Source organism: Podarcis vaucheri (assembly GCF_965113315.1).
Source record: "Podarcis vaucheri genome assembly, chromosome: 3".
Classification (NCBI taxonomy): domain Eukaryota; kingdom Metazoa; phylum Chordata; class Lepidosauria; order Squamata; family Lacertidae; genus Podarcis; species Podarcis vaucheri.
The window spans coordinates 5,768,252-5,787,226 of record NC_138761.1 but is presented as its reverse complement, the minus strand read 5'-3'; the positions used below and the strand labels follow the sequence as shown (position 1 = coordinate 5,787,226).

At 47.0% G+C, this 18,975-nt stretch overlaps 1 protein-coding gene and 1 long non-coding RNA gene across 2 annotated transcripts in view; both read left to right on the top strand.

Moving 5' to 3' along the window:
- The window catches only part of PINX1 (PIN2 (TERF1) interacting telomerase inhibitor 1), a 58,432-nt gene that overhangs the window by 28,118 nt on the left and 11,339 nt on the right, over window positions 1–18,975 (top strand). The gene's annotated exons all lie outside the window — the stretch shown is intronic.
- Window positions 1,629–18,226, top strand: LOC309529811. Its single transcript, XR_014218481.1, has 2 exons — window positions 1,629–3,113; window positions 17,832–18,226. It is a non-coding gene; the product is annotated as an uncharacterized lncRNA (long non-coding RNA).

The window sequence follows — 18,975 nt, the reverse complement described above, 5'->3', positions numbered from 1 at the left end:
TATTCTAAGCCTTTTTGTATTCATCTGGAGAAAGGTTCCCACAGCTACTTACAATGATTAATAATGGAGAGTCTAAAGCACGAGGCACAAAAGGAAAGAGGTATTGGGAGGGAGGAGGAAAAAGGTGAACTCGGTCACCTGTTCTTAGTTAAGCAGGCCAGCCTCTCTCATTGCTCTCTCCAAACCTGCCTGTCTATCGGTTTCTCTCACTCACACACGTACATGCACGCCAGCCAGGTCTCGAGCTATTTAGTCCCCTTGACCTACTTGCTTTTATATTTACTTATCTATAAAAAAGTTAATTAAAGAGCTTTTGTCCCACCCTTCTGCTGAGAAAGACCCAAAGCGACTTGCAACCGAACTTTGCCGGAAAGCAAGCAGGCCAAGGGAACTAAATAGCTCGAGACCTGGCTGGCATTATGAGCTCAGTTGGTTAGAGCGTGGTGCTGATAACGCCAAGGTTGCAGGTTTGATCCCCGGATGGGACAGCTGCTTATTCCTGCATTGCAAGCGAGTTGGACCAGATGATCCAACTCTATTCTGTGAATCTAGAGCAGCTTACAGGTGGATAAGACAACATCCCCTGCCCTCATTCTCGCAATCCGAAAAGACGCCATATGGAAACGAAAGGGATTGGGACGAAGTCAGTGGAGTCGTCCTGCTTCCCTTCTCTTCCTCTGCTGCACCCTGATGTTACCGCTGCCCACACTGGGGTGGGGGGGCGCTGGGAGAGCATGTGCACGTTTTTTGTTTTGCCCCACAGCCATTTTTGCCAGTTGGCATCCCAGGTGACAATCAAACAGCGGGCTTTGCGTCTCCGCAGCTTGCCCTCTTAAACCACCGCAGCGCCCCAGAGCTCTCAGTTCCCAGCCGACGGAGTTTTCCTGCTTCGCTTCCCTTCTGCAGCCGGATGGAGCGGGCTGCTGTCCCAGCACCCTCGGTAGCTCGCCCTCTTAAACCACCGTGCCACCCCAGAGCTCTCCCTTCCCTGACAGCCTGTTGTTCTCGGGCGAGGACGCCGTGGGTGCCAACGAGGGGCTTGCACAAACACAGGGAACGCCGGGCAGAGTGTCGCCGTTTGTGCGCCAGGAGATCTGGCTGGCAGTTCGGCTCTAGTGCCCCATGATTTTTGTGCTTAGCCAAGCCTACATTTTGGGCGCTCCCTCCCTGAATTGCTGCCCTGTATTTCGTACTGGTTTTCCCAGCAGTGATGTATGGAAGTGAGAGCTGGACCATAAAGAAGGCTGATTGCCGAAGAATGGGTGCTTTTGAATTATGGTGCTGGAGGAGACTCTGGAGAGTCCCATGGACTGCAAGAAGATCAAACCTATCCATTCTGAAGGAAACTAGCCCTGAGTGCTCACTGGAAGGACAGATCCTGAAGCTGAGGCTCCAAGACTTTGGCCGCCTCAGGAGAAGAGAAGACTCCCTGGAAAAGACTCTGATGTTGGGAAAGATGGAGGGCACAAGGAGAAGGGGACAACAGAGGATGAGATGGTTGGACAGTGTTCTCGAAGCTACCAGCATGAGTTTGACCAAGCTCCGGGGGGCCGTGGAGGACAGGGGTGCCTGGCGTGCTCTGGTCCAGGGGGTCACGAAATGTCGGACACGACTAAATGACTAAACAACATTTCGTTCAAGCGAGGGCCTATTCCTCTGTCCCTTGCCTTTAAGTATTTGGGAACATGGGATTTGCCTTAAATCTTTTTTTTTCCGGGGTGGGGAAGCAGACCCCCATTTCTTCTCCTCCCCACCCTGCCTCAGACAGCCATCAGAGAGTTACCCTCTCCATTTCTTCACCCCCACTGCCCACTCCGCCTTGGCACAAAGAAGGACGCCTAAATAGGGCTTTTCTGTTCCTTCGGGAGAAATTAAGCATTTCTTCTTTTTTTTAAGCCTACTTAGCTTGTCAGCCTGGATTTATATTGTCATAGTTCACTAGGGAGAGATAATAGGGACGGCTTTGATGTTTGAAGCCACTGCCTTGCTTGGCACAGTGACTGTTTTAGCAAGCAAATGCTAGATCAGACTACTTTTATTTATTTATTAAAAGTATATACTGGCCTTCCTCTGAAGGTCTTAGGGCGGTTCCCAAGATAAAAATACGGGCTAAAAGCACAAATAAATAGGGGGGGGGACAGTAACACACTCTCACACCCCACTTAAAAGGCTGTGAATCAGCCAAATGTGTGGTTGAAGAGGAACATTTTAGCCTGGTGCCTAGAGACATATAACGACAAACCACCCTGGGGAGAGCATTCCACAAATGGGAGCCACTCCAGAAAAGACCCTGTTCTCGTGTTGCCACCCTCCCGACATATTTTGGAGGAGGCACACGGAAGCAGGGCCTCAGAGGATGATCTCAGGGTCTGGGTCCTTCTCTCACAGTGGCCAGTCGGATGGCTGTGGGAAACTCGCAAACAGGATTTGAGCCCATGATCTGCTCTCCCTTTCCCTCCAGCTGAGGAGGCGTTGTGGCTAGGAGCCATGGATGGCCTTCTCTATGAATGACTCCATCCTCTTTTAAAGCCATCCAAGTTGGTAGCCCTCACTGCCTCCAGTGGCAGTGAGTTGCAAAGTCCAGCTATTGTTATCACTGTCATGTTTGTTTATATCCTTTCTTTTCCCCTAGCCTGGGACTCCCGCAGCTGTTAAACTGCTAAGAGAGAACCCCACGAAATGTGGAGGGTTACTGCTGTCCCTTGGCTTTGCTGATGGCAATAACATCATGCTCATTCACCCAAAGGGGCAGCAATAACATGCGCAAAGCCATGAATGCGCAGTTTTGCCCCCTGCGTTTATTTTACTGCTCTCCAAAGACAAGTTCTCCTGCTTGCTCCCGAGTCTGGAGAATGTCTCAAATTGGCCGGCTTCTCTCCTCTTTTCTTGGCTGGCTTTCCGAACTTTTCCTGTCCTGGTCTCCCAATATCTCAATGTAAACACACACAAACCGGATTCCTTTCGGGGAGCTGGCTGCACAGACCCAGCATACTTTCTCTTTAATCGCTGGAAAGGAAGGAATCTTCCTCTCTTGTCTCTCTCTTTCTTAATGCTGTGTTCAGAGGCTATGTGTTTCCAAGAAACAACCGGTTGCCTTAACGCCTGTGTGGACTGTGTAGAAAGAAGAAGAAAAAGCCAGAACTGTAAAGTTGAAAGGGACCTTGAGGGTCATCTAGTCCAATCCTCTGCAATGCAGAAACTACAACAAAAAAAATCCCTCTGTCAGGTGGCCATCTAACCTCTGCTTAGAAACCTCCAAGGAAGAAGAATCCACCACCTTCCGAGGGAGACCGTTCCACTGTCGAATAGCTCTTAGACCAGAAAGCTCTTCCTAATGTTTAGTCAGAATCCCCTTACTTGTCAATTGACAAGTACTTTAGTCAGAATCCCCTTACTTGTCAATTGGTTTGGTTCCTACCCTCTGGGGCAGCAGAAAACGAGCCTGCCTTGTCTTCCACCTGGCAGCCCTTGAGAAATTTGAACAGTTTCAGCTCATCCTTGGGCTCCCAATTCCCATCAGCCCTGCTCAATGTAGCCTAAATGGCAAGGTATGATGGTAACATCTGGAGGGCCAAACTGTTCCCCGGCCTGCTTTATGTTGCTTGTGGACATTCTGTGACATCACTGCATTGCAGCCAGTGGCGAGGCAAGGCAGTCAAGTGCTGCTTGTTTGTTTATAAGTCAGCTCGTGTAGGTCTGTTGGTGAGCTGTCCTGACCCTTACGATGTCATAGAATGCCCACAAATATTCTGTGACTGAGCAGGAAAGGAACAGTCTTGAGGAACATAGGAATCTCCCTATATATTGAGTCAGATCATTGGTCCATCTAATCTGGTATGCTCAAATGTTTCCTTTCCTTGGTATTGGAGATCCTTCCAAGTAGAGATTGAGCGTGATTGAAACTGGCTGGTTTCGCATCCAGATCAGGGATCACATCCTCGATCTTGCCAGATGTTCAGAGGTGCCTCAGTCAGTGCAGTTCAGAATGGTCAGCGAAAGACAGCTCCTCCATCTTGGGGAACGTCAGACCAGATGGGATGCCAATATCTAGTAGGAAAAAAGACATAGAAGATACATATATTTGCAACACCAGCTTCAAATATTGCACATTTTTAATAGTCAAATGTCAAAGCTGCATTATTCAAATTGGGATCCCTGTCTAAGGACCTGTTCACCTCATTTACCGTTCAGATGTTTAGAAGCAGGGCGGATAGGAACCACGAGCCAACCCCTTCGCTTTCTGTTGGCCAACGCGGCTTTCCCATACAGTGATTCTTCCATATCCGCTATCATCTTCATTAAAAAGGTTTGTAAAGCATGCAAAGCAGGCAGGCTTATGCAAACGAAGCAATTTTGCTGACTTGCTTAACGAGGACTCCTCTTGGCATTGACTTCAAACAGCCCTGATCGCAGCTCTTGAGCATCACTCTGTGTACAAGTCTGTACAGTAAAAATAAAAATTGAGCCTTTCAGTTGGCAAGTCGTATCAATTAAATTGACACTCATTCCCATACCTTGCTTGGCACGGGGGAAAATCAAGTGGTATAGGACAAAAGAGATGCTGGAGATTTTTCATCCTGTCAGTCACGAGGACTGGAATTTTGATGTTTCGCAAAATGCCTCCCCTCTGCTTTCTAGATCTCTCTTCATCATTTGAAAATTCTCAGTGTGCATCCTCAATTTTTTGCTTGCTCCCCAACCAAAAGCCTTGGTAATTTGTTTTTGTTTTTTTAAAAACTTTCTGCTGATTCTCTTCCATCTTGTCCACACACGTATTCCTAATCACGCTTATCTATATAGTTTCCTTCCATCCCGCCTCTCCTTCGCTCGAGGCAGCTTGCAGATCGATAGAAACGCAACAACAAAATCCAATTAAAAAGCTAACAAACCCAATACACCAAACCAAATCCAAATGTTAGCAAATCAAGCTGACATTATGTTTGAAGATCCGCCTTAAGTCTCAAACAGCCTTCAGGAAGCCACCTGAAGGCTGTTTGAGAAGTATCTGGAGATACTTTGGGAGTTCTTTTCTGTGGCTTCAGCCAGAGGCCACAGCAGAGAAGTCTCTGCTGTTCCACAGCAGCAAGTGCACCCATTACAGAGCCACCATCTTGGTCCGGGTACAAGGGTCCAGAGGTGAATTTAGGGCAGTTTCCCCGCACAGGGTGCCAAGCAGAGGGGGCCTGCTCCCCAAAACTGGTAAGCTCTTTCTTCGGAAAGGAGGTGGGGGGCTCTGGCAGGGTCCTAGAGCCCTCCCAGCTCCTTCCTAAAGCCTAGTTAGTGCTTGCCCAGCTTTGGGAAGGAGACGGGAAGGCTCCATGACCCTGCCAAAGCCCTCACACCTCCTTTCCCAAGCCCGGCGCCTTGCTTTCCTAACTTTGGAAAGGCACTGAGAGGGCTGAGAAGTGGGGCGTCAGATTTTGTCCTCGCAGAGGGCACCATATTACCAAGGTCCACCCCTGTTTGAGACAGCTAGGCATGCGGAAAGAGAACTGAAATCTAAAGGTATTCTTAGGTCAGCTCAAGGCCGATGTAAGGCCAATCTAATAAATAATGATAATAAATAATAATAATCATCTCCAAGAAAGGAAATTCCGATTCAGCATCAGGAAGAACTTTTAGAAGGTAAGAGCCGTTTGACAGTGGAACCCCTTGGGAGGTTGTGGGTTCTTCTTCCTTGGAGGCTGGTTTTTTAAAAAAGATTTATTCATTTTTCTTTTTCATTCATTTGTTGTTGTTTAGTCGTGTCTGACTCTTCGTGACCCCCTGGACCAGAGCACGCCAGGCACTCCTGTCTTCCACTGCCTCCCGCAGTTTGGTCAAACTCATGCTGGTAGCTTCGAGAACACTGTCCCACCATTTCGTCCTCTGTCGTCCCCTTCTCCTTGTGCCCTCCATCTTTCCCAACGTCAGGGTCTTTTCCAGGGAGTCTTCTCTTCTCCTGAGGTGGCCAAAGTCTTGGAGCCTCAGCTTCAGGATCTGTCCTTCCGGTGAGCACTCAGGGCTGATTTCCTTAAGAATGGATCAGTTTGATCTTCTTGCAGTCCATGGGACTCTCAAGAGTCTCCTCCAGCACCAGAATTCAAAAGCATCAATTCTTTGGGGATCAGCGTTTAAGATCCAGCTTTTGCTTCCCTACATCACTACTGGGAAAACCATGTTGTTGTCTAGTTGTTTAGTCGTGTCCGACTCTTCGTGACCCCCTGGACCAGAGCACACCAGGCACTCCTGTCTTCCACTGCCTCCCGCAGTTTGGTCAGACTCATGCCGGTAGCTTCGAGAACACTGTCCAGCCATCTCGTCCTCTGTCATCCCCTTCTTCTTGTGCCCTCTATCTTTCACAACATCAGGGTCTTTTCCAGGGAGTCTTCTCTTCTCAGGAGGTGGCCAAAGTCTTGGAGCCTCAGCTTCACGACCTGTCCTTCCAGTGAGCACTCGGGGCTGATTTCATTCATTACATACATCTCAATTTCTTAACATTTATTATATATTCCTCCCTCCTTCCCCTCCAGGGCTTCCCCAAACTTCCGCTTCCATTTGTTTCTCTTTTCACCCACTTTGCTATCTCTTAACAGAAAAAGTTATGAATAACATATCATCAAGCCTAAAAACCTAAAAATAAAAGTAAATACACTGTAATATTTCACTATTTTCTAATACTGATGATGTGAATGTTTATTTAAATCCTGCCATCAAGTCTATTGATTTTCTTTGTTTCTGTAAATATAATATAAATGCTTCCCATTCTTTTTCAAAGTCTCTGTTGTCTTTTTCTCTTAGTCTATCTGTCATTTTTGCCAGTTCTGCATAGTTCATCAACTTCTCTTGCCATTGTTCTTCCGTTGGTATTTCTCCAGTCTTCCAATTTTGTGCAATCAACATTCTTGCTGCTGTAGTGGCATACATAAATAAATTCCTCATTTCTTTTGGTATGTCTTGGCCTAAAATACCTAGCAAAAAGGCTTCTGGGTTGTTTTTTACAAAAGTTATTTTCAACATTTTCTTCAATTCATTTTATATCATTTCCCAGTAGGCTTTTACCTTTTTACAATCCCACCACATATGATAAAATGTGCCGTCTTGTTTCACATCTCCAACACTCTTTCTTTTCATTTTTATACATTTTTGCCAGTTCAGCCGGTGATAAATACTGTATTTTTTGCTCTATAAGACTCACTTTTTCCCTCCTAAAAAGTAAGGGGAAATGTGTGTGTGTCTTATGGAGTGAATGCAGGCTGCGCAGCTATCCCAGAAGCCAGAACAGCAAGAGGGATTGCTGCTTTCACTGCGCAGCAATCCCTCTTGCTGTTCTGGCTTCTGAGATTCAGAATATTTTTTTTCTTGTTTTCCTCCTCCAAAAACTAGGTGCATCTTGCGGTCTGGTGCGTCTTATAGAGCGAAAAATACGGTACTATCTGTACATCATTTTCATATAATTCTCTTTCAATAACATACAATCTGTAAATTTCAAATTTACTTTCCACAATTTTATCCAGTCCTGAAATTGTATATTGTGTCCTACATCTTGCGCTCCTTCCTTGGAAGTTTTTAAGCTGAGGTTGGATGGCCATCTGTCAGGAATGCTCTAGGTGAGATTCCTGCATTGCATTGCAGGGGGTTGGACTAGATGACCCTTGGGATCCCTTCCAACTCTGTTATTCTTAGGCATCATGCAGCCTCTTGTGCAGGGTCTTAAGCAACAACGCAGTCCGTCTTCTGCCAGCTCCTGTGCCGTGGGGGGGGGGTCACACAGCAGAACATCCTCTACAAGTTCATCTTTGGATGCAGCCCAAAGTGGAGAATGCCAAGGACCTGCATTGCAGAGGGTTGATCTAGATGACTTTTGGGGGTCCCAGCTCTACGGTTCTCTGATTGCGTGGACCTACGTGAAATCAAAACCCTCTGATCTGTCATAAAAGCATAGTGATGGGTCCAATTGTCGTCCACACCCCATAATTTATCCAATTGACCTTTTCCCTAATAATCTTGTTATTTTTTTCACCATCAGTCCACATGGGAGCTCCTCCCTTTTTGAGAAAGAAGGCTGGATATTTATAAGAACCCGTAAACAAATGATAGATCAGTTCCAACAGATGGGTGGGATATAAATATTAAAATTATTATTATTGCAAAGGGGAGATAGGGTTAGGTGAATTAAGAAAAACAAGATGTGGTTCTGATTAATGTAGACATTTGTTTTGATTCCAGGCTATAGAAAACAATGAACGCTGTAAAGGAAAAAATTGTATATTGAATATTGAGATTGAATGAGTAGATTGAATATTATGTTAAATGGACAATTCTTGATCCTGCTTGTAGAAGATATTGTCTTTTAAGGAAATGAAATCTGAATCTTGAAATTCTGTTCATTGTGGTGGAGGTGGTAGTTTGTGTTTATGTTTCTATCCAAGCAATACGACTGTTGTATTGCAGTTTGCACTGGGAAATAGAAAACTGATTTTTAACAAGAGAGGGAAACTGCTGGATATCAAGAGGAAGTCCAGGCCTCGGGAGCAGAGCGTGTTGTTGTGGTTCTGGGGGAAAGTCGTCCCCTCCAGATCAAGCGTGCTGAGAAACCACAAAGTCCACTCCTTCTGGTTTTAGAGGTGCGTGGGGAAATCGTTCACTTTCGACCGGCTTGGCCTCTTCCGCCCACCCCAGCCCCCCGCCGGCAATCTCGTTCGAGCAAGCGAAAAGCTTCCCTCGCCAGCCTTGGTGTGGTGCGTCTGCGCCGGGAGAGTAGCCGGAAAAGCCGATAAGGCTCCCAGGACAGAAGTCTTTGTCCTTATCTCGGCAGAGCACATGTGCTCACTGAGAGAGCAACCTTTTCCTGTCCTCGGAACGGGAGACGTAAACTGACCATCTCCTGACAGCCGGGACTTCAAACGGGGGGCCCGGAACGTCTGCAAGGCGGGAGGTTTTTTTTTTCCTTCTCCCACCCACCCACCCACCCCACGACTTCAGAGGCCAAAATGGCAAAAGTAGGTCGCTCCTTGTTTTGGGAAGCGATGCAGAGAGCTGGCCGCGGAGCAGTGAGACAAGGTGGTGCTTTTGTTTTGTTTTCGCTTTTTTGATCCCGTGAAACTTTCTGATAATAACAGCCGGGCCCGTCCAAAACTTTCTGCATGTATATTTTAGTTTTGACCGGCACAAATCCAAAACTGCTTTCTGCCTTGCTGCAGCTTGTTTTTAAGACGTTTCCCAGGAAGGAAAGTTAAGAAGGCTGGCAAGGAGAGACTTTGTATGCCTTTGTTCTTCAGCTCAGATTGTACTTAAGTTAGACCCGGAGAGAAGAGTGTGATTTCTTGGGAGGAGTCTTGCACCAGTGACCCAGCGTTTAGGGACACTCGACCACCGAGGTCGTTTGGAGGCAGCGGTGTTTCAAACGGCTGTCAGGAACGTGCCCAGGAGAGGTTGACTGGAGCCTTTCGCCAGGGCAGGGCGTCCCGGGTGCCAAGCATCTGAAAGATGCCCTGCGTAGCACTGGCACACGGGTCCCTTTAATTAATAATAATAATAAATTTATGTCCCACCAGCCGGAGCCGGGCTCAGAGTGGCTAACAACAATAAAGGTAACACAGTTTACATAAAATCACAATCAATTAATTAAAATACATTCTGTTGGGTTTATTTAATAATTTTTTAATTAAGTTTTCCATATACATTCCACCAAAATTTAACATCCACTTCTCATCAACTACACCTTTTAGACTTCCCTCAGCATGTCTGACAATTCTCCGTATTGTCACTTTTACTCACATTTCTCAATTTTACATTGCACTATAACATTCTTAACCTTATCATATTTTTTTAAACAATATTTCTACCAATCATTTTCACAGAGCTTCTTGAAAACCAACAAGCGTTAACTGTTCATCGCATACATTTTTTATATACTCTGTTAATTTATTCCAATCCTTGGTAAATCTCTGGTCTTGTCGGTTCCTAATCCTCCCTGTTAATTTGTCCATTTCTGCGTATTCCATCAATTTCATTCTCCATTCTTCTTTCGTAGACATTTCTTCCTGTTTCCACTTCTGGGCCAACAAAATTCTAGCTGCTGTTACTGCATACAATTAAAATACATTCTGAAATCAGTTCATTCTAAAATCAATTCAGCATCAAATTAATGGCAACCATTGGACTATGAGGATTACAGAAGGAGGGGGTCAGGCTGTGCCTTGGCCAAAGGCCTGATGGAACAGCTCTGTCTTGCAGGCCCTGCAGAAAGATGTCAAGTCCCACAGGGCCCTAGTCTCTTGTGACAGAGCATTCCACCAGATCGGGGCCACGGCCGAAAAAGCCCTGGCCCTGGTTGAGGCCAGTCTAACCTCCCTGTGGCCTGGGACCTCCAAGATGTTTTTGTTTGAAGACTGTAAGGTCCTCCGTGGGACATACCAGGAGAGGCGGTGCCATAGGTACAAGGATCCTAGGCCGTATAGGGCTTTAAAGGTGAAAACCAGCACCTTAAACCTGATCCTGTACTCCACCGGGAGCCAGTGCAGCTGGTATAGCACCGGGTGAATGTGATCCCGCGGCAAGGACCCCGTAAGGAGTCTCACCGCTGCATTCTGCACCCACTGAAGTTTCTGAGTCAGTCTCAAGGGCAGCCCCACGTAGAGTGAATTACAATAACCAAGTCTGGAGGTGACCGTCGCGTGGATCACAGTGGCTAGGTCAGGGCAAGAGAGGTAAGGAGCCAACTGCTTAGCTTGGCGGAGACATTGGTGCGCCAATGTCTCCTCCAGTCTTTGCCCACCTGCCTGCCCCAAACATTTTGTACTATGCCTTGTAGGAGAGTCCCAGGTTTGCAAAGGAGAAACCTGCCAGTCCTGCTAGCTGAGATGCCCAGGGCTGAAGCTCTGCTCTGTTGGGTGCATTGTGTTGCCAGCCTTGTATTATCTGCAGGGACTTACCTTCTTCCTGATTTAGAATTTCACCCCAGGGGCCCCGCCCACCCAGGCCAACCAATCGGGTTCTTCTGGACAGGAAGGGTCGTAAGAGACTTCCTCTCCCAGTTCAGGATTTCGCCTCTGCAATGACACCTTTCCTGGTTCTGCAGTATTTCTGTCTCCCTCTTGACCCTTGGCTCTCCTCCCTTAGCTGCGATTTAAAAGAAACCACCTTGCACCAATTCAGACCATTGCCCTGCCTAGCTCAGCATTGTCTGAATGGCAGTGGTTTTTTTTGGTTTTTTTAAAAAAAATTAATGATTTTCACAAAATTATAAATAAACAAACAAACATAAATCATAACCTTATTATAATTACTCTTATTAACATTGTTAAGTGACTTCCTCGCTTCCCCTTGGTTGGATTTCAATGCATATCCATTTAACGGCTTCCCAAATCAGAGTTCTTATAAACTTAACTTAATCACTTAATATCATTCTATTTTTTCCATTCAAGATTAAACATATTAGTTCATCACTTAACTTATATAAATTCCTAGGCCGATCTAGTACTTGCAAGCTATTTCCAATTAATTTAACTTAACACATTTATCTAAATAGTCATTAAATTTTGACCATTCTTCCTGATACTCCTCCTCATTCTGGTCGCGGACTCTTCCGGTCAGGTCGGCTAGCTCTGAAAAATCCATCATCTTCATCTGCCATTCTTCTACAGTTGGTAATTCTTCCGTTTTCCACTTCTTAGCTAGTAAAATTCGAGCAGCAGTTGTGGCTTTTTGAGGCAGCATGGAAATGGATCGCACAGCTAGATGGGATTCTTTTCTCTTCCACCCTCCGCAGGCCACTTTTTGGCAACAGGTTGGGGCTGCCCACCTGCCATCTGGCGCCGGCATGGGTCGAAACAAAACCATACGTGGACAAAGGGGCTGAGCATAAGTAGAACCTTCTGGATTTGGCCAATGGCTCATCTGGTCCAACAACCTGTTCTCGCCATGGCCAACCAGTTGCCTGTAAACCCGCAAGCGGGATTTGAATACAAGACAACAAGCCCCTAAACTACTGCTCCTTGGCATGAGGTTGTTGTTGTTTAGTCATTTAGGCGTGTCCGCCTCTTTGTGACCCCCCTGGACCAGAGCACGCCAGGCACTCCTGTCTTCCACTGCCTCCCGCAGTTTGGTCAAACTCATGCTGGTAGCTTCAAGAACACTGTCCCACCATCTCGTTCTCTGTCGTCCCCTTCTCCTTGTGCCCTCCATCTTTCCCAACATCAGGGTCTTTTCCAGGGAGTCTTCTCTTCTCAGGAGGTGGCCAAAGTATTGGAGCCTCAGCTTCACAATCTGTCCTTCCAGCGAGCACTCAGGGCTGATTTCCTTCAGAATGGAGAGGTTTGATCTTCTTGCAGTCCATGGCGGTTCCCTCACTGCGAGAAGCCAAGTTACAGGGAACCAGGCAGAGGGCCTTCTCGGTAGTGGCGCCCTCCCTGTGGAACGCCCTCCCACCAGATGTCAAAGAGAACAACAACTACCAGACTTTTAGAAGACATCTGAAGGCAGCCCTGTTTAGGGAAGCTTTTAATGTTTGATGTATCACAGTATTTTAATATTCTTTTGGAAGCCGCCCAGAGTGGCTGGGGAAACCCAGCCAGATGGGTAAGATATAAATAATAAATTATTATTATTATTATTATTATTATTATTATTATTATTATCATGGGACTCTCAAGAGTCTCCTCCAGCACCAGAATTCAAAAGCATCAATTCTTCAGCGATCAGCCTTCTTTATGGTCCAGCTCTCACTTCCATACATCACTACTGGGAAAACCAGAGCTTTAACTATACGGACCTTTGTCGGCAAGGTGATGTCTCTGCTTTTTAAGAAGCTGTCTAGGTTTGTCATTGCTTTTCTCCCAAGAAGCAGGCATCTTTTAATTTCGTGACTGCTTGGCATAAGGTTCTTCCTACCAAGTCAAGACAGTAGTCCGTCTAGGCTTGTGTCGCCTCTGCTGGCTGGCAGGCATCTTTCTATAGCCTCATTTTCGGAGGCCTTTCTTGACCCTGCCACTTGGAATCCATTGACTGGAGATACTGTTGTTGAAAGCAGCCCTGATGTCTAAAGACAAAGGATGGGATATTGAGTATTTAGAGCAGGGGTCAGCAACCTTTTTCAGCCATGGGCCGGTCCACTGTCCCTCAGACCTTGTGTGCGGCCAGACTATATTTTTTGGGGGGCAAATGAACGAATTCCTATGCCCCACAAATAACCCAGAAATGCATTTTAAATAAAAGCACACATTCTACTCCTTTAAAAACACCAGGCAGGCCCCACAAATAACATAGAGATGCATTTTAAATAAAAGGACACATTCTACTCATATAAAAACACGCTGATTCCCGGGCCATCCACTGGCCGGACTGAGAAGGCCGTAGGTTGCCTACCCCTGATTTAGAGGGAGAAAATAAACAAAGCAAGTAAAATCTTGAGCCTCTGCACACAGTGCATCCTTATGTTATGCCCCCGCATACCCCCCTTTTTAAAAAATGCACCACGGAAAACAAAGTTATTATTATTTAGTAAATTCTTATATTGCCCTTCATCCAAAGATCACAGGGCAGTTCACACACAAAAAAAGACACAGTGAGAACACAGAATACATAGTAAGGCAAATATAAAAGCAAAGCAAAGCCATAGCTCCTCTCCTGCATAACATACTATGATTTTGAGTAAAAAAAACTCCTTCCAGTAGCACCTTAAAGACCAACTAAGTTAGTTCTGGGTATGAGCTTTCGTGTGCATGCACACTTCTTCAGATACACTGAAACAGAAGTTGCCAAATCCTTCTATATAGTGAGAAGGTGGGGAGGGGTATTACTCAGAAGGGTGGTGGGAATGGGAGATTGGCAGATAGCTGAGATGAGCCTGTTGACAACTCTATGATTTTGAGGTTATTGTTGTTTACTGCTGTGGCGGGAAGGTAAATGGCGTTTCTATGCGCTCTGGTTTCCGTCACAGTGTTCCGCTGAGCCAGAAGCGGTTTAGTCCTGCTGGCCACACGACCCGGAAAGCTGTCTGTTTCTGGCTCCCTCGGCCAGAAAGCGAGATGAGCGCCACAACCCCATAGTCGCCGTAGTCACCTTTGCCACGCCTGCTACCAGATCCTTTTTAAACTTGAGGCTCTAGGGGTTGAAATAAGACCCATTAAGCGGGGGGAAAGAGCAGGCCCAGAGAGCAAAATCAGCATACCCTTCCTTGCCCACCAAGACTGGTGCACCTGGGCACAAGCTGTCAGATTGCAGGACAAAAGTTCAAAAGTTGGCCCAGGGATGGCATCGCCCTTGCAGAATGCCCCGTGAGAACTCCCTGTCCCAACATGCCCTTCCGTCTTGATCACGGGCAGCCGGCTTGGCTCAGATTTACGGCGCATTTCGTCGGGACCTGCCGGCTTCCCGGCCCAGCCGCACCTCCACGCAAACACGGGGCCAGGAGCTGCAACTTCGTTTTGGCAAGAAACGCCTGCAGTGGCCTTTTTGCCAGGGGGGGGGGGTGAGCAAGCCTTAGGGTGTTCCTCTCTCCCCTTTGGGACAGAAACTACAAATTGAGAACAGAATGTTATAACAGCTCGAGGTGCTTGTTGTTCTTGTAGCTGCTTAAGTCTGTCCCGTAACGCTGATCTACAGCCCAGTCCCAGGGGACTTCCAAGCAACACGCATGAGCAGCTTGACGCAATTCACTGCCACGAAACGTGGTTGAGCTTGGAGAGGGCAAAAGACCTTGTGGCAGGTCTCTGGACGGTGTGAACACCAGACCTGCAAGGATTTCCGATGCCCAGTGGTTTACCAGGGACACCAGCAATATGACAGAGTTTTCACACCACGGTAAACTCTAATAAATGGCTTGTGGCGAATGCGCAGGAGGCCCTCTTTTCCTAGCCATCAGGAGCAGCGAGCCACGGGCCTAAGATATAAATGAGCTTCCTACATATGTACCTTAAGTATGTATATGAACTCAGTGAGAGGTGTGAGCTTGCTTTCACCGTGTAATCTCATTTATGTTAGGTCTAATTTGTGACAAACAAACTCTCATTTCCTTATCAACACAAAGAAGCCTTTCTCCTTTCTGATCTTTCATGCTTGTCAGAGTTGAAAATCCCTGCGCGCAACAACAGGTCATGGAAAAGTATGGAAGAATAGGCAGTGCTCTTGAAGAGAGGCTTGGGCACTGCTTTTGGTTGTATATCCCCCCAAAATTACAGTGGTACCTCGGGTTACAGACGCTTCAGGTTACAGACTCAGCTAACCCAGAAGTAGTACCTCGGGTTAAGAACTTTGCTTCAGGATGAGAACAGAAATCGTGCTCTGGCGGTGTGGCAGCAGCAGGACGCCCCATTAGCTAAAGTGGTGCTTCAGGTTAAGAACAGTTTCAGGTTAAGAACTACATTGATTGTCCTTGAATCTTCCCGCCTGTCCTGCCACGCCTTTTGACAACCACTGCTCTGAAGAGAGGTGGGCCTCTGGAAGACCACTGCACCCAGAGTTTAGGGTAAAAGGTAAAGGGACCCCTGACCATTAGGTCCAGTCGTGGCCGACTCTGGGGTTGTGGCGCTCATCTCGCTTTACTGGCCAAGGGAGCCAGCGTACAGCTTCCGGGTCATGTGGCCGGCATGACTAAGTCGCTTCTGGCGAACCAGAGCAGCGCACGGAAACACCGTTTACCTTCCCGCCAGAGTGGTACCTATTGATCTACTTACACTTTGACATATGTTTGAACTGCTAGGTGGGGAGGAGCAAGGACCGAGCAATGGGAGCTCACCCCATCGTGGGGATTCGAACCGCCGACCTTCTGATCGGCGAGTCCTAGGCTCTGTGGCTTAACCCGCAGCACCACCCGCGTCCCTTAGGGTAGCCTTTCCCAACTTGGTGCCCTCCAAAACATTTTGGACTTCAGCATCCTTTGATCCCAGCCAGCAGATGAGATGCTGGTGGAGGTACATTACAACCGCATCTTACATATGTTCCGGGATATACACAACTGCCTGCCTCGCTTGGGATTTAACTTGTGTGATTTCAACTAGCCAGATGCCAGGGACTGGACCGAGGAGGGCTGCTGGTTTGCATAGTTCACAGGCTGGAAAGGGTAAAAGCTAGGAAATATTGGGGGTGCCTGGGGAGCAGCAGGAAGAAGAAGCCCTGGGGGAGAGTGAGCTGGCAGACTCAGTGTCTTCGGAGAGCATTCCTGAGTCCCCCGTCTCCCAGAACTAGGCGGGCACTGAGGGTGATGGAACAGAAAATTCAGCGGCAGAAAGCGCAGATCAGCCAGCGCAGGAATGATGTAGAACAAGGGTAGGCAACCTAAGGTCCGTGGGCCGGATCCGGCCCAATCGCCTTCTAAATCCAGCCCGCGGACAGTCCGGGAATCAGCGTGTTTTTACATGAGTAGAATGTGTCCTTTTATTTAAAATGCATCTCTGGGTTATTTGTGGGGCATAGGAATTTGTTCTATTTTTTTATTATTATTATTTTTCAAAATATAGTCCGGCCCCCCACAATGTCTGAGGGACAGTGGACCGGCCCACAGCTGAAAAAGGTTGCTGACCCCTGATGTAGAATAAGAGAGACGGAGCAGGGTTGGGCTTTACTTGGAGCAGCGCCATTATTTTATAGAGACAGTGTTGCTTTGTCTCTCTCACTGAATAAATTACGTGTTGTGGGTTAAAGCACATAGCCTAGGACTTGCCGATCAGAAGGTCGGCGGTTCGAATCCCCGCAACGGGGTGAGCTCCCGTCGCTCGGTCCCAGCTCCTGCCATCCTAGCAGTTCCAAAGCAAGTCAAAGTGCAAGTAGATAAATAGGTACCACTCCGGCGGGAAGGTAAACGGCATTTCCGTGTGCTGCTCTGGTTCACCAGAAGCGGCTTAGTCCTGCTGGTCACATGACCCAGAAGCTGTACGCCGGCTCCCTTGGCAATACAGCGAGATGAGTGCCGCAACCCCAGAGTCGGCCACGACTGGACCTAATGATCAGGAGTCCCTTTACCTTTACTTTACCTTTTAAGAACTCTTTTTTGTTATCTGTTTGCCTGCCAACGGGGAGGGATTGTAATTCCCTGAAGCCTTGACACCAGCCTCCCAAGCGCGTATGGTTGAAATCACGCAGGCTAAATGCATGTCATAGAATCCTAGAGTTGGAAGAGAGCACAAGGGCCATCGAGTCCAACCCCCTGCCAAGCAGGAAACACCATCAGAGCACTCCTGACATATGGTTGTCAAGCCTCTGCTTAAAGACCTCCAAAGTAGGAGACTCCACCACACTCCTTGGCAGCAAACTCCACTGTCAAACAGCTCTTACTGTCAGGAAGTTCTTCCTAATGTTTAGGTGGAATCTTCTTTCTTGTAGTTTGGATCCATTGCTCCGTGTCTGCTTCTCTGGAGCAGCAGAAAACAACCTTTCTCCTTCCTCTATGTGACATCCTTTTATATATTTGAACATGGCTATCATATCACCCCTTAACCTCCTCTTCTCCAGGCTAAACATGCCCAGCTCCCTTAGCCGTTCCTCATAAGGCATCGTTTCCAGGCCTTTGACCATTTGGGTTGCCCTCCTCTGGACACGTTCCAGTTTGTCAGTGTCCTTCTTGAACTGTGGTGCCCAGAACTGGACACAGTACTCCAGGTGAGGTCTGACCAGAGCAGAATACAGTGGCACTATTACTTCCCTTGATCTAGATGCTATCCCTTGATCTAGATGTGAGATGCAATGTTACTGTACGGGCACAGGAGGTGCCCGTGGGTGCCGTGTTGGTGACCCCGATTAGGAGGTCCCAACCTGGAGACCAGAGCTATAAGGAATTCAGGGCTCCTGTCCGTAATCTAGTTGCTGCCACACAACTGTTCTGCCACAAGGGCGAACTGAAAGCTTACCCCCAGCCCCTGGGCGAGTTCCCAGCTCCCCAGGCTTTGCATCTGAACTTCCTTTGACACCGGGTTGCAAAAAACGAGGGCTCTGCCAACATATTCCTGGGTGAGCAACGGGCTGCGGGGAAGCCTCCGGGTTTTTCTCATAATCCCTGCTTCTCTCCCGATTCGGGATTCCAGCAAAACAGGAAATGCCTGTTGCTTCCACCCTCTGACAGGATTGATCGGGTTGTGCAGAGTTAATTAATTCTACTGGCTACCCCACCCCCCCACCCCGCTCCCAATTAACAAATCTGCTTGTTTTTTTTCATGACGAACCAGATTATTTGTTGTTCTTCCTTGAAGCCTCTTTCTTTTTTCAAGATGAAATAAAACTTTTGGCACATATACAGAACAAGGCTGCTAAATGATTGTGGATCTTCTTTTGCGCATCGTTATAACATGAAATAAAAGTGGAAAGGGGTATCTAGAGCTAAACATAGAGGAACAAATTTGCATACAGAGATTGAAGATAAATTAACATCACAAGTTTCCAAATAACAAATGGGTTTACGTTATCCTGTACCTTACTACTCCAGTACATTTTTTAAAAAAATACTCCGTTTCTTAATCAATGCATTATTCTTGTTTCCTTTCCTAAGTTTAACCACGCATACGACGTCCCTGATTTTAGTTATCCAGTCTCTCGAGGATGGTGTTATCAGTCCCCAAATAATAACGCTAGCAGCAGTTAAGAGATGTTGCGTTAATTCCCATTGATGTCGTCCCCCTTGTTTGCCTAAATAAATAAGTAAACGAATTGCCTTTCTCCAGTCTCCCTTCCCCGCCCTTCCCAAAGGGTGACCAACCAAAGTTCCCAGAGTTGCCAGTTCTTCCCAATTTCAAAAGCCTAGTACGTGGTTTCCTCATCTCTCAGAAGCCAAGCCCTTCGCTTGTTGACACAGCTTCCTCCTATAATCTCCGCTGGAATCCTTTTCCGTCTTCAGGGTTTTTCCAGGCTCCTGATGGCATCATTTTTTCCAAAAGTCTTATCTTGGCCATCTCCTTTAACACCCCATTCTTTTTATTTAAAAAAATACATATTTTACAGTTTAACATTCCACGCATTTATCATATAAAAGAGAAATAATAAAAGAATCTAAATATCCCCCTCACC